Below are 15,398 nucleotides of genomic sequence, written 5' to 3' on the forward strand. Positions count from 1 at the left end.
CTGGAGTGTTTTTTTTTTTCTGAGCTGCTATGTAGCTGGTGAACCATACACCGATGCAGTAGGACAGGATACTCTCTATGCACCTACCTAAGCACCGGTAGAAAGACAGCAGGAGTCTAAGTGATGTTATTCTTCCTCAGCACCCTGAGGAAGTAGAGTCTCTCTTCTGGGCCCTTTTCAGCACTTCAGAGGTGTTTGTGTTCCAGGTCAGACCTTCCTCAATCTGGACTCCCAGGAACCTGGAATCAGCTACCCTCTCCACACAGTCCCCATTGATGGAAAGTGTAGATATGTCCACTTTCTTCCTCTTGTAGTCTATGATCAGCTTGTCTTGTCCCCATTGGCCAACTCATCCCCACCTCCCAGCGATGAGTCCCACCACTGTGGTGTACTTCACAATGGTGTTTCTTTGGTGGGCGGGTTGTGGAGTCCTGAGTGTAGAGAGTGTAGAGCAGGGGGCTTAGCACACAGCCCTGTGGGGAGCCGGTGCTGAGGCTGAAAGCCGTGGATGTATGTTGGCCCATTCTGACCCTCTGGCTGTATGTATTATGTGTTTTTTAAATGTCAAGGTCAAAATAGTGTTACTGCAAATATAAATCAAAGCCGCATACACACATATATATATATAAACACATACAAGTCAGAGTAGAGAAACTGTAATAATACTTGGGTGTTAAATGCGGCAAATCAGTGTGTGTAGAATTGGAATCAGTATAGATTAAAGTCAGGTGTCATACTGAGTATTGGAATGACTTCAAAGATATGTGCTGCTGAATCTAATGGCAGAATTTGGCTCAGATTTTCATGCACCATTTTACCATAGCTGATTTATCTACAGTAATATAAAAAGTTACAAAGCATTGTGCTCTGTGCTTTCTTTTCTTACAAGCGCACAAACGTAATAGAATACTATTGTCTCGATTCATAAAGGAACCGAGTGCACAGCATCTTTTGTTTAACCTCCCTTTAAGCGGAAGGAATCTCTGAAGACTCGGCATTGTTAAATGTAAATGTAAATCAAAATGCAAGGCTTGGGATTTCATATGCTAAAAATGCACTTTAAAGAGGATGTGTTTTATTTTAATTGTGCATCTATGACTCAATAGTCACAAAAATAAAGGCGAGAGCAATCTGTTTCATGTCTGTCTACACTTTCTTGTAAATAATGAATATTGTGCAGCATTAACTTACTTTGTTACTCTGTTTTTCGAGGCCTTTGACAGTCTCAGTAAATAACTGGAGATGCAGACTTTTTTTTGTGCTTGCAGAAAGTGATCTGCTCGTGGAAGATTGGCAGGCACTAGGCTGGGCCATAACCCTGCACCTCCCCCCACGGATATTAGAGGAAACAATCTGAGAAATAAAGAAAACTAAAGGTAGTCAGCGGGCCAAGCCATTCACCTTGACGTCCCTGTGGATTTCTTGGCCAAGCACCGAGCTTGAAACACTAAGGGGGCAACACTGAGGAAATGAGTTTCACCCTGATCTCACACTCTTAAAACAGGTTGTGCTTTTTTTTTTTCTTTCCAAAGCATTTATTTAGTTGGGCATGTTTGCTGAGCATGCGATGCCCTTTGGTTTTTCACAAGGAAAGTGCCCAGTATAACAAGTAGAAAAGTTTGAGAATACAGGACTTAGGACTCTGGGTGTTATGGGGTATGGTGGGATTTTTAAGCAAGACTTTTCAACACACCTATCTGATGTTGGAGGCTTGTCCTTACCTGTAAGAGGTTGTCTAAAGGCTTCATTAAAGTCATTGGGAGAAGGCAAGAAGGATGGTGTAAGCACAGACTTTACTGGATTTAAGGGGAATGTTAGGGGACTTGTTGGATGCATTTTCTGTTTTCACACGTTTCATTCTCAGTGTTTGCTTTGGCTTTGCTTTTTTAGATCTTTTTTTTTTCTTACCCAGTGATTTGGATAGGTTTAAGCAGTTGCCCAAGATTTGTTCTTGTGCTGTGAGGAAGTACTGGCTCCCAGAGTTTACCTGAAACTACATTTTACATTGGCTGCTGTTTTGTCTACTACTATTCTAACTGCTTCTTGCTAGCAAGGATAATCCCTAGAGCAACAAGACGGTGAACTATGCAGTATGCTACTGGAATTAAGTGGTCCATACTTTCTAAGTGGGCGGGTCGGAATATCACTGAAAGTCTTGTTCACTTCTGGCTTTGAAATCAAGAGATTCAGGATCCACTGATGGCTGGGCATGGCAGTGGAAAAGCTGGAGAAGACTGATTAGTACACCATCTTGTTTATAAGGTGTCTTGGTTGCAACTTTTTTAAAAGACCCAGCACCTTAAATCAGCCTCAGAAGGTGTTCCTGTAACACAGATGTTGTGGATGATTTGGGTTTGAATCTGCGTGCTTGCCACTGCTTGGATATGATCAGCTTCCAACAAATCTTTCAAATTAAGTCACAAAACAATGTTTATCCATGCCCTCTAGAACAGCACATGAGAGTGCTTTCTGATCTGATGCTCCATCTGCCACTGTCATCTGTCCACTCCTCCCAACACAGTTACTGCTCAGAAAAGATCAACACCTTTAAAACAGCTTTTCAATTTTATAATTAGATAAACATATAAAAATGCATTGGGATGAACTCAGCCATAAACATATAACAAATAATCATTGCAAATAAATTGGCTTTATTAACCCGCCCCCCAGTCTGTTTGCTGGGCTCTGCAGTGCAGTGCTGGCGTGTGGCAGTATGCAGGCTGCCCTCTCTCTGACTCGTCTCTATTAAACGGATTGTTCTTTTGGCAGCCGGGCCTGTGTGGCTTGTTTGCCCTGGGTATAAATGATGTCTGGTCTTCCCAGCAGGTTACATACACTGCAGACTGCTCATTACAGGAGAAAATCCACCCAGCTCCACAGTGACATGTTGGTTATTTCTATGATCTCCAAACGGAGGGTTCATTCTTAAAAGGGGCTTCACCTGCTGCAGCTTTGTTGAATCAGGGATACAATCAGCTGGGAGCTGTTATGACCTGGGTGTGGAAACTACCTGGACATAGCAAAGCTACTGACAGGCTGTAGAGACAAATGTGGCAACATGTTTCTTATGATTGCACACACACTGGTTGGCAAGCATAATATCACATAATATCACTGAGAGGATAAGTTTAAATATGCATAGAAGCGGTGCTTACATTTGGCTTTGTCACGTCTTCCCATAGTCTGTGCACGAGTGGAGATCATTAGAGGCTGAATCTCCTGTCATACCATGCTGGCAAGAAAGCTAGCCTGCAACTTTTTTTTTATTATATTCATTTATTTTTTATTATATTCATTTATGTGAAAAAAAATTGTATCTTGCAAGATACAATTTTTTTTAATAAGCAGAGCATCCCATTCTCTCCTTCACTGAAGATGCTCACTAAAAGTAAGAAAAGACCAATTCTGCTAATTTACTGCTCCTGGCCATAAAAAGCCGCCTCCTCCTCCTCTGAGAGCTGAAAGGGGTCTTTTGGAGGGGAGCGTAGGGCAGACAGGAATTCAAATGTTGCTACATTTAACAGATGCATCGTGGCTGATGTAATGCAAAAATATTGGCCCCGGATGCTAATGTAGATGCTGAAATGTTGGCTGGCAAGGTTAAAATGATTGCTAAAATATTGGCGAGGTGAGCTAATGTGAAATATTAACACTGAAATACTGCCAAAGATTTGGCTGAATATACAGTAAATGCTACAGGAAACAGTAGCCCGGATATTGATTTTTTAAAAATATTTTATTTTATTTTTTTGTGTTTTATCTTCATTTTAGTGTCTAGGACAGATGGACAGTCAGAGTGACAAAGTCAAACCTCTAAAACATGTTTATTTTTCTTACCGCTTTTTAATTTTTTTAAACTGTCAAGGCTGACAGTTATATATACTGATATACTGCAGAGGTAAAACACAGAATGTGGATCCGTTTGGTCACCCCCCCCCCCCCACACACACACACACACACACACACTTCTCTTCTCCTTGTGTCCCCTTTCAATCCCCCCACCCTCTCAGCTTGCTGTGACAGCCAGCCACCATCATCTCCTCAAATCTCCTGGGCCTGTTTAGTGGCTTCGAGCCCCTGAATCTTAATTAGGGGCCAGCGTTGCTTTTTTTTGACAACATGCAATCAGAATGTGCTGAATCAGAGCTGAGGCCATTTGATGACAATTAACCTGCGACTGCTCCCCCTGTTCCACCTAATCTTGTAAAACACAGGCTTTTTTTGTTTTTTGCAAACAGGCATCTGATTATTGAGGAGAGAGATGTCAGCTGTCAGCTTTAGTTTGATGATGTGTGTGACAAGGTTTTCTGGACTGATGAAACTCTCATTTATCACACTTAGATCCTTAGATTCTTTTAAAAATGGAATTTTTATTACAACAAATATCTAGCCTGTCCTCACCAGGAAAACTTTGAGGTTGATAATTCGGTGCTCTAAAATGAGACGTAGGCAGATTTCTTTAGTCTTATCTCTATGTGTCATGGGGTGGGGAAGATGGCAGCTGAAAATGGCAACCAAGCAATAGGAACACTTTTCCTTGTAAAATGTGTTGTGAATTATTACCTACATTCCTACCCTGTTTTTAATGCCTAACCTGTTGTTTTTATGCCAAATCTAACTGCATTCAAAACTAAACTTAACTTAAGGGTGAAAACAAAACAGCTTGCAGTGTCGGGGGGTATGAACCCTGGAATCCTGAGTTAAAGTTCACTGTGTTGTACCCAGCCTATCCACATTTTTTTTTTTGGTGCATACCCCCCCTTCAAATGAACAATCATATATCCTGTTAACATAAATAAAAAACACAATGTTGTATGTCGGCCATAAGTACTGACAGCTAACAATGAAAATGATGAGGGGCAACTATCCATTTGTTGTTCCTTTTCTCATTTGCCAATAGTTTTTGCCGATATACCAATATATATTCAAACCGATAGACAAGCTAACAAATGCTAATGAAACACACCAATGATGACATTGCATGTACCTGAATTAACTTTTCTTTTGCAAACATCCATCTATCATCTGAACCCGCTTTGTCCTGCAGTGCAGAGTCACAGGGGGCTGCAGCCTTTCCCAGCTATCTATGGGTGAGAGGCGGGGTACACCCTGGACAGGTCACCAGTCCATAACAGGGCAACATACATAGACAAACAACCATTCACACTCACACCTATGGACAATTTGTGGAAGGAGGAAACTGGAGTACTCAGAGAAAACCCACGCATGCACAGGGAGAATGTGCAAACTCCACACGGAAAGGCCCCAGTAAACATACTTGTATACATCAAGTGCCTCCAGGCTCTTAAGGTAGTCTCTCTTTCTGTTCAGGGGATGGAGCTATTTACTGACAGAACTCACAGTTTCAATCAAACTTGAAATAGTTTGATAAAAGTAATTTAGACTTGCAGTCATGGCTGTTCAGGCACTTTTAATTGGATTTCGTGGTATTTCATACTGCCTTGATCGACCTTTCGTAAATTTATCCTTACACAGGGTTTATAAAATGTGGATATGGTCCTTTTTTTAAGCAATAGAGAGGAAGAGTTTTCTGTGTAACTTAATAATGGAATTCCTGTCCACCTACCTGAACATTCACTGGGTCAGGACCTTTTTTTCACCTCACTAAGTTTTTGCCATGTCCTAAACTGCAGGTCAGAGAAGTGGAACTGTGAAGCAAAATGTTTTTTGTTTTTTTTAGATTGAGCTAAAAGTTTGAGAGACTGGTGGCATGAGGGGGCAAAGGGCTAAAGCTGAGGCTGAGAGGGCGAAGGGTTGATAAATTTACTGGGGTTATGGTAAAAAAAATAGTGATTATACTCTTTCCTATTAGAGCAGAACCCAGATGTTAGTGGGTGTTAGTGGGTTTTTATCAAGTGTAAAAAGGCTGTTTTTGACTGCTGGTTGCAAAGCAGTTAATCAATGCAAGGCAGAATTGTATATTTTTTGTTCTACTATTGCAAACGATAATTGCAATGCTTTAGTTAAAACGCATTGGAAAAAAATGGTTGTGATAAAATCACAACAAATTCATGTATTCATGTACAACGATTTGTATTTATCTGTTTATTTTTACTCATTGTTTTTAGGGAAAGACACATATACTTATATAAATCATGGCGCATTCAAGGACATTCCGAAAGCTCATATTGCTCATATTATCTCCTGATGATGCATGTGTTATTTTAGCACTGTTTTTTATAAGCACAAGGTTTGCATATCACACTTTTTTGTGTTTGAAGGATACAAATAGAAATAGGGGAAATAAACAAGGAGAACACTACAAGATCAACAGGAATAAACACTGAGATAGAGAAGTGTTGCATTTCGTTGCCTTCAGCTTCACTTGGTGCGCCGCACTAACTGCTTGTGTCACATCTCTGCGACAGACACAGATGGGGTGATGCGGGTTAAAAGAAGGGGAGGGAGATGGATGAAGCAGGGAGACAGTGACAGAGAGGTAGTGTATGAGCTCTCAGCCCTGTGCGATGTGCTCAATGCTAACTGCTTGACTTGGTTCTGTGCCAGAGGCTTATTCAGAACCAAGGACAGCTCCCCTGGTCTCGGAGCCCGCTCACTGGGGAGGGACACATTTAGATAAAGTCTCTCTCTCTCTCTCTCTCTCTCCCTTTGTCGCTCCCATTTTCTGTTCTCTAAAGCTCGTTCCGTCTCATCGGGGAGCCCACATTTAGCCACGCTCTCTTTCTTTGTCACTCTTTCTATTCAAACTCTCTCAGGAATGACAAATTTATAGTCATCTCGCCCTCTTTCTCTCTCTCTGTCTCTCACACACACACACACTCTTTCTCTCTGTGTCTCTGAGCTCGATTTCCCCTTGGTTCCTCTCCAGTGAGGCCACATTTAGAGTCTGCACCATAGGGGAACGCCATGGCCTTTACCTCCTATTCAATTAAGCTTTGGCTGAAACACACACTGCATGCACACAAGCACTCAAACACACATGTACACACATGCAATTACAGCCTTCTAGTATCTGGAGAATGATGGCACACAGATATGACCTTAGAGAAATAGGAGTCATGCATGTACATACACAGGCATATGCCTAAAAGAACACATATTGGGACATAAGTGTATTAGACACATACAAGCAATTGCTAAAAAGGTAATTCTTTGTTTTCATTTTCACATGGCAAATCACAGTGGTAATCTTGAACCAGCTTCAAATTTTTTTTGTTTTTTTTCTTGTGGATTCTCTTTAAATGTTTTTGCCCTCAAATGAACCTGAAGTATTTAGTTAAACACAGACACACACACACACACACACAGACTTTCTTCATGGTTGTCTTCTTATCGAGAGACAAGTCTGGCACAAGCCACTTGTCAGGATAGGATTAAAGGAGGACAAGAACAAAAGGTGTACCGCGTTGTGTTTTTTTTTATATAGGGGATTTGACAGGAAAGGTTAGAAAATAATAAAATGTGCAAATCATTTATCCGATGCTACAGAGCTCTGAGCATAGGATCACTTTTATTTGTCTTCTGTAGCAACACGAGCTGTGTGGTCTTTTTACTTGAGGCTTATATTGATGACTCACTTTCACAAGGCAGAGAGGAAAAGATAAGAAGCAGTCTGTTATCTGTGAGGAACAGACCGTTGCTATGGATGACAGACCGTTGCTATGGATGACAGACTGTTAGATGCACATCTGATCGCTGTGTGCTAAAGAAGTCATTTAAATCAATTTCTTTGTATTAAAAAATAAAAATTATGTAATTATTTAATGAACCATGAAAAAAGCAGGATCATCTCCCGTGAGAGGGTCAATAAAGCACATGTAACCCCTTCAGGGTCACACCCATTAACCTGTCAAAGCCAAATTCACTATAATGACCAGCTTGTGGCACAATATCCCTTACATATGATGCAGAAAAGAATAACTGTATGGCCTATTGTATGTAGGCACTTGTGTCCATTTGTAGTTGTGTATGTTAGGTCTAAGATTAATATACTTGCCTTGGGTCCTGCCTGTTTGATCCAATGATGGAATGTTATTATTGTATTGATTACAATAATAACACACACACACAGATATATATATATATATATATATATATATATATATATATGTGTGTGTGTAGCTGCAGTACAATGATAACAAAAAACAGTACCTGTAAGTAAATGCCTTATTGTTGTCATCCTGCTGAGCTGAACTTCTGAATTCTCAGTTATATCCTCACAGCTTCAATGGCAATGAAACATCTTCCGGTTTCGTTTCTGGACTAAGGATGGTTTTCTGTTCCCTGTGGCCGGCTTGTGTGAGTCAGCAGGAGGTGTAGAACGTGTAACCTCTACAGCCTAGTCAGACGGGGTCAAAGCTGGAGCAACCAGCAGAGTCTGGTTCCTCAGAAAGGTGTGAGACTGTCTGAACACAAGAGTGTAGGAAGAGGTCAATTTCAGAGCAACACTTTGAAGTTTGACGGCCATATTCCTCATCACTATAAACCATGTTGACATGTTTTACAAAGATCCTGATAAATGCCACAGTCAGTCTATCAATATATTTGTTCTATACACACCCTGTTGGCCTTATATTGTATTATAATAATATTATATTTTTACACACCAAACTTAAACAGTATGTTTTGTGACAATTTACACTTCTCATTTTCATTAGTTTCATATTTCAAATCATCACATCTTTCTGCTTTAGTCTGATTAAAAATTAACAAATGAACCATCATCCTTAGTGTTAACTAAGCAGCAGCCTCAGAGAAATATGTTTGTATATTACCATTTTTCTCCACATATTATAGTGTAAATCCAGCTTCCTATCACAATTTCTGTAATTCTACATGACTTGAATTAAACAAGTAAAGTTCAGACTTAATTATGTATTTGTTCTCTCAATCAGACTAATTTTGACTGTCTAATAATCAATTAAAGTGGAAGAATAATGCATGATAATTTATAGAATGTGTTACAAGCAAAATATCATATACTGAGGTGCACTTCTCTATAAAACAGAATGTACTGAATGACGGGACACTGAACAGCTTTGTCTCAGTCAGGGTTGGCTTCTTTAAGTCCCCAGTCTGTGGGCTTTAGTGCTAATATGGGTTTATTTTTGCCTAAAATAAGTTTTGTTTTGTGCAGTCCGGACTCAAGCAGAGAGATGACTCACATGCTGGATACAGGCAAAAGCTTTTTTGCACAAAGCTCAGCAGGAGATTTGGTACGAACAATACAAGAATGACTGCACACAGGAAATAAATTAAACTTACTGTATTTTCCAGGGATATAGAAAGACAAAAAAAAGAAAACGTCAGCCGTGGAGATCAGAACTCTGTTTTTCAGTCACAGTAGAGATTAGGCTCAGCAGAGCAAACAGCGTTAAGGACCACGGATAGCTCCTGCACAGCACAGGGTTACGGTGGTACTATAAGGACAGCAGGTACGAGAAAGAGCACTTACGTAATCATCTGCCAATAAACATTAAGATTTAGATTAATTTAAGCTTATATATGTGACCTTTGAATTGCACAGGTTGAGATTAACAAAAAACAAAGAAGATTATGGCTCGAGTCCGCCTTTGTAAATTGTAAACATAATGTAATAATAATGCAATGTAAGTATAGTCCAGCACCTCTGTGTAAACAGCACAATCACAGCTAGAAGGATGGACAAAATGTTGCTTTTTGTGTTGTGTAATGACATAAATTATAACAAAAAAAGTTTGATATTTTACTAATTTTGAGTGGTAGGGTAGTTTTACTACGACTAATAGTAGCAATGTACGGAGCATTTCCACGGAGTTTTCCACTAACGCTAAAGTTGGTGGTTCAATCACACCAAAAAAACACATTATAAATATACAGCATTTTTTTTAAATTGCAGCTACTAAATGTAATTAATTTTTGAGACATGTACAATAAAGTGGTTGGGATTAACAAATTTGAAGCTTGTCTGTTCCAAATATTTCACTTGATGCATTCAAGGGCTGTCAGATGAAAAAATTATATTAATAATTCAATTTGTTTTTCTATTTCTATTTATATTTGTGTTTACGTTTATGTTTCTGCTAAAAATAATAATGCACATGGATTATTATATGATTTAGAATATAGGATCTATAGTGTAATTTCCAAAAAAACAAACAAACAAAAAAACAATCTAAATTTATTATTAGACACGTTTTTCTGAATGACATTTGTCATGTGCTCAGTAAATCTATAACATAAAAATCCTGCACACACACTAATGCACAGAAAACTCCTTCAGATATGTTCCCGGAGGGAGGTCTGGTTCCAGCATCAATACCCATAACGGAAATGCTGACCTTTGTGTGTGTGTGCATTCATTCATGTAGCTCTAAGTGTGTGCCTGTGTTCATGTGTGGGCATTTGTGTATGTGTGACCTTTCCACCAACTGCTCTTTCTGTGTGTTGCAGACATTGGGATTTATTGGGATTTTATTTATTCCTCCTGTTACACCAACGCCCCACGAAACAGAAGAAATCTGCCACCTTTTTTTCTCAATCTAAAAGGTAACTGATGGCAACATCTAAGGTATTCTAAGATTTGTGGTTTTACTCATTCATGTAAAGACATTTAACCACTTTTAAATCATGATTTATTAAGTAAATGTGTTCCTGGAACAAAAGGCTTTTCTGCCACAGGCCTACAAGCACATTTACTTCGATGGGATTGTTTAATTGAAGGCAAAGACAGAAGAGGCATCGTCAACGTGTGTCATATCTGCCGGATGTATCATCGAAGAAATGCAGCTTTTCTTTTTTCTTCCTAACCCATAGGTTAACCAACACCCTTATATGTAGGTGTAATAATCAACAGGTCACCAGGGCAACCCATATACTGTAGGTTGCCCTGGTGACCTGGTGATTATTACATTGCTTGTAAGAAACACTTTAGAAAAATTATATAATTTGAAAATAAAGCTAGAAAACACTTAATGGAGGATTACAAGAACGTTTATCAGATGTTTCAGATCCAGACCACCTATTTGTGAAGAGTCCTTGACATGTTGCTGTTTGTGCTTTGGTTGTCCCAAATATTTAATTTATTATTTTTTTGTTTTTTACTAAATTCTCAAAGTGTCAGTTTCTTACACAGTAATAAAGCTAACAGCATTTTGACCCTCTAAAGGGCAGGGTGCATTATAAAGTTCTCCCTGCACTTCACATATATCTTGCTTGGCTGCGTTTTCTTCCTCCTACACATCACATGACATTAAAACCCTGCGATGTGACAACCAGGTCCAACAGTCAACACAGTGTTTTGACAGGCAATTAAATCCAGCCTGTAGCCAGAAACATTGTAATGTAGGTGGATTTACTGTATTCCTGATGATTGAGCTGAGAGCTCCTGTGTTATTTATTCCAAGGTCACCCAGGGGTTCAGGGAATATCCCTCCCTCCTGGAAACACTCTTGGCACTAACGCGGCCCCCCAAGGTTCCTGGTCTTGATTCATTTATGCCATTAATGCAATCTGACTGCTGGCACCAGGAAGAGTTGAAGGAGGAGAAAGAGTGGTGGGGGTGGACACTCCATGTTCCCCCTATCCTAAGATACTCAATGCACACACACACATTCTTCCAGTCAATTGGTGTTTGCATCTCCAGAAAGGCTCCTTATTAAATAAAGTGGCATCCAAGTGCTTTAATATAACCTGAATCGAGGGAGAGCGAGAGAGAGAGAGAGAGCTTCTGAATGACTCACTAAACAGAGAGAGGGAGAGAGAGAAGATGAAGAGGAGCTAGAGGATGGATTGCCACTCTGTAGGTAGAGATGTATGTATCTGTGTGTGTCTTTTCAACTCCTACTCTTTGGCTGGGTGTATACCTCATTATTTATGTGCTGAGTCCTTTAGCACCATGATTGCTACACACTCATACACACTCACACCCGCACTGTATAAACTGAACACACACACAGAGATTTTACACAGGTGCTAACTCACAGCATGCCGCTCATTCTGTGATGCATTCGCACATAGCTGTAAAGTGTGTGAATGTGGGTAAAAACAGAAAAATAATAACATTCACACACACACACACAGCAATTTGAATAGTGAGAGAGTAAATTAAGAGTTTGTAGTTTTTGTGGAAGTGGGTTATGGGTTGAATAGGTGCGGGTTAACTGAACAGAAAAAGTCAAAGGTTGATGCAGAGTGGGGAAAAAGTGACAAAACTGCATTCTGGCTGAGAGGAGCAGGATCAGAGAGATACTGCTCTCTGTACACCTGCTGTAATACTGCTCTGATCATACTGTAGTGTCTGAGCTGCAGATATATTGTAGTTATAGAGAGGACTGAAGAACATGCACTGACCACACGCCCACACTAACACATTTACACATGTGAGGTCATGACAGTTAAAATAAATGTAGTTTATTGTTAAACACATAAGAAAATAATAAATGAATAAGTAATACACAGTTCTAAGGTGCAGTGATGCATACTATCATAGTGGTAGAGAGAAGTTAATTAACCTATAACTATGTTTTGAAATCAGCCCACTCCATATATAGGGATGGGTGGCATGACAGCTCCCCAAAAATGAAGTCAAAACATTTGGACTGTGCCCTCCATGTTAGTTTATTGGACAAAGACCCAACTAAAAACTAAAAATACTTTTCTGAAATCTGTTTTCAGACATTGTTTGTCTCATGTAACAATAAGCCAAGCTGCTGGCTTATGAGAAAAGTGGGCGGGTGCTTGACTGGAACAGCAATGATGCAGCTTAACCTCTTGACCTCTCATGTGCAGACTCTGGTTCCAAGATGGTGTATTTTTTTTCAATATGGCAGCATCAATAAACGAGATATTTTTGCCTCGCTTTTGTACAATAAATGGAGATAGGGCCATGTCATCCATCTTTATGTATGTGTACACTATATAGACAAAAATATGCAGGCACAGATCCTCCCTGTGCGTTAACAGTTCTCTGTTTTTCTGGTTCTCTGTCCAGCCAAATAAACATAGAGAAGGTTAAAGCAATGTGTCTGGACTTGTAGAGTTTTCTTGCAGTGCTGGATTTCCAGGTATGCTCAATGCTGTAGGTACAGTACTGTAGGTACGCTTTATAACACAGTGCAGTCAGTTTAGTTTTCTTTTGAGTATGACTTTGTCTTCCACTATTTTCTACTAAAGAAATGCTCCATCATAAAAAAAAGGATTTTCTGAGAATTGGGCATTGAACTTCTGAGCCTCACTCCACTTTAGTTTTTACAACAACTCTGGAGGTGAGAAAACAAGATTTGAGCTGGCATTGCTAACCTGACCTCTGCACTTGTGGAGGTGGCCCGTGTTCTCAGTGTGATAAAGGCTGGCCTGTAGGCCTGCAGCCAGACTGCTTGGTGGAGATGAAACATCACAAGCGATAACACTCCTCTGTTCTAGCACCTCTGTGTTTCTTTAGTTTCCACTCTCCTCAAGCCCCTTTTGTACTCTCACATCTTTTGTTACATTATTCGGTTGTATCATAGCCTTAATATTGCCATTTATCATATGAGCTCACTTGTAAGCTTTCCTTTAAATGCTGAAAAAGATCTTCAGATTTAACAGCTCTTCATAGGTCTAAATTAAGATTACATGTTTGTCGTCACAGATACTGGCATGTGAATGACAGTGCAGAGGTATTGGGATTTAATCCTGAAGTTGACAATAATTAAGTGTTCTTATAAGATATTATTGTTTTAGAAAGGTTAGGCCATATGGGAGCTGGAGTTAAGCTGCTGGATCAGACTCTACATCTTGTGGGAGTATAATTATTGCTTCTGAGAAACCGAGAGAACCTTGAGAGCAGTGGTTTGCTTGTGTTGTATCTCTGTTGGCTGGATGTTAGTTGGTCTTTGCTCGCCTCTCCTTCCTCTAGTTAAAAGTAGCTTCAGTGGATTCAGTGGATTGAGGCTCCAGTTGTCAGGGTGACTTTACATTGCATGTTGCTTGTTATTGAGTTTTATTTCCAAAGAGTTAGTCATATATTTTAGAGTACTCAAAGTTCTACCAATCAAGGTTTAATAAAGTTTTCTAGTTGAAATTTTGTCAGCCTCAGTCGGACAAGTACAACAGAAGTACAATAATAGATCCTAACAGCTGGACTTGGGATGGTTAGGAATGCAACTTCCTAACCATCTCAGCTCCACTTGTGTTGTTCCACGTCTTTGCCTCTATTTACATAAACCAGGAGTTTAGGCAGACTTTAACTCTGGCAAAACATGGCAAACGTCAGATCTACCCAGATAGACTCAAAGCAGCTCTTTAGGATGACATTCAACATTGTTAAAATAGAAAAGGGGACAATTCCAGTATTAACATATTTTTATTCTTTGTCTGCTGCACAAAAATCTTATGTAGTCTGTCGCAGATAATAGATCAGCTATGTGTCTATAGTGGCCTCCTCCTATCTCCTTGAGTTTTTCTCCAGTTTCTGATCAGTCTTGAGAAGCATGCATGCTGTGAAATTAAGTGAATCCACAGTTTGTCAGCTTCTGGATAACAGTTTATCCAAAGAAGTTTTCTATACATTTTCTATTAGCTGAGCAAGTAGTTCATGGAGGACGAAGAGTAAAGCTGCCATAACAAACAAGCTTAATATGCCTGTAGGCTCCTTCCCCCTTCTTTCTTTCTTGCCATGTATAATAAATTCCTCTGTTCTTGTTGTCAAAAAAGGGAATATTTTCAGATCGTCAATTAGAGATGTGCTTTCAGAAATCTTTCAGTTAAAAGTGATAATTATAAACCTTAGTAGTCTTTAGAAATGTGGCTGGTTAGCACTGGTTAGCAGTGGTGTTTGTAACTTGTCCTCTCCTCTTGCTCCTCCTGAAAATATTTTTTTTTTCTTCCTCATCTGGATTAAGAGAGCTAACACTGAAGAATTAATGTCGAAGAATTAACATTCTCTAGCGTGAGGAGTCGGCATTGATTAGTGGCTGTCTGCAAAAGTGAGAGACAGAGTGTATGTGTTCATCCTGCAAACATTTGCCAGACTTTGGGACTGGCCGAAGGTCAAAATTACACTGTGTGTATTTATCAAGAAAAAATGGAATGAAATTTAAATAAAAGAAACTTTGATTATTGACATGACATGCAACAAGCTGTTCACACAGGTGCATAAGATCTGCAGTTGTCCGAGAAGGGTGACAACAATGATAAAAATGAGCATTCACACAAGAACTTCCCGGTTAAACTGCTGTCCCAGCTGTGTACAGAAGAGTTTCAACTAACATGCCACCTTTAGCTGCTTCACACCATTACAACATGATAGGTAAAAGTCTGAAGAGGGTACATAATGCATAAAACACTATAAGAATATCAAAACATAAAAGGAGCTAGAAGGTTCAGTTAACATTCACTGAGACTTTTCTCTCAGATGTTTAATGAGCTTCATTTGTCTACAATCATCTTTTTTTCCC

This window comes from Parambassis ranga, chromosome 10, assembly GCF_900634625.1.
Source record: "Parambassis ranga chromosome 10, fParRan2.1, whole genome shotgun sequence".
Taxonomy (NCBI): Eukaryota; Metazoa; Chordata; class Actinopteri; family Ambassidae; genus Parambassis; species Parambassis ranga.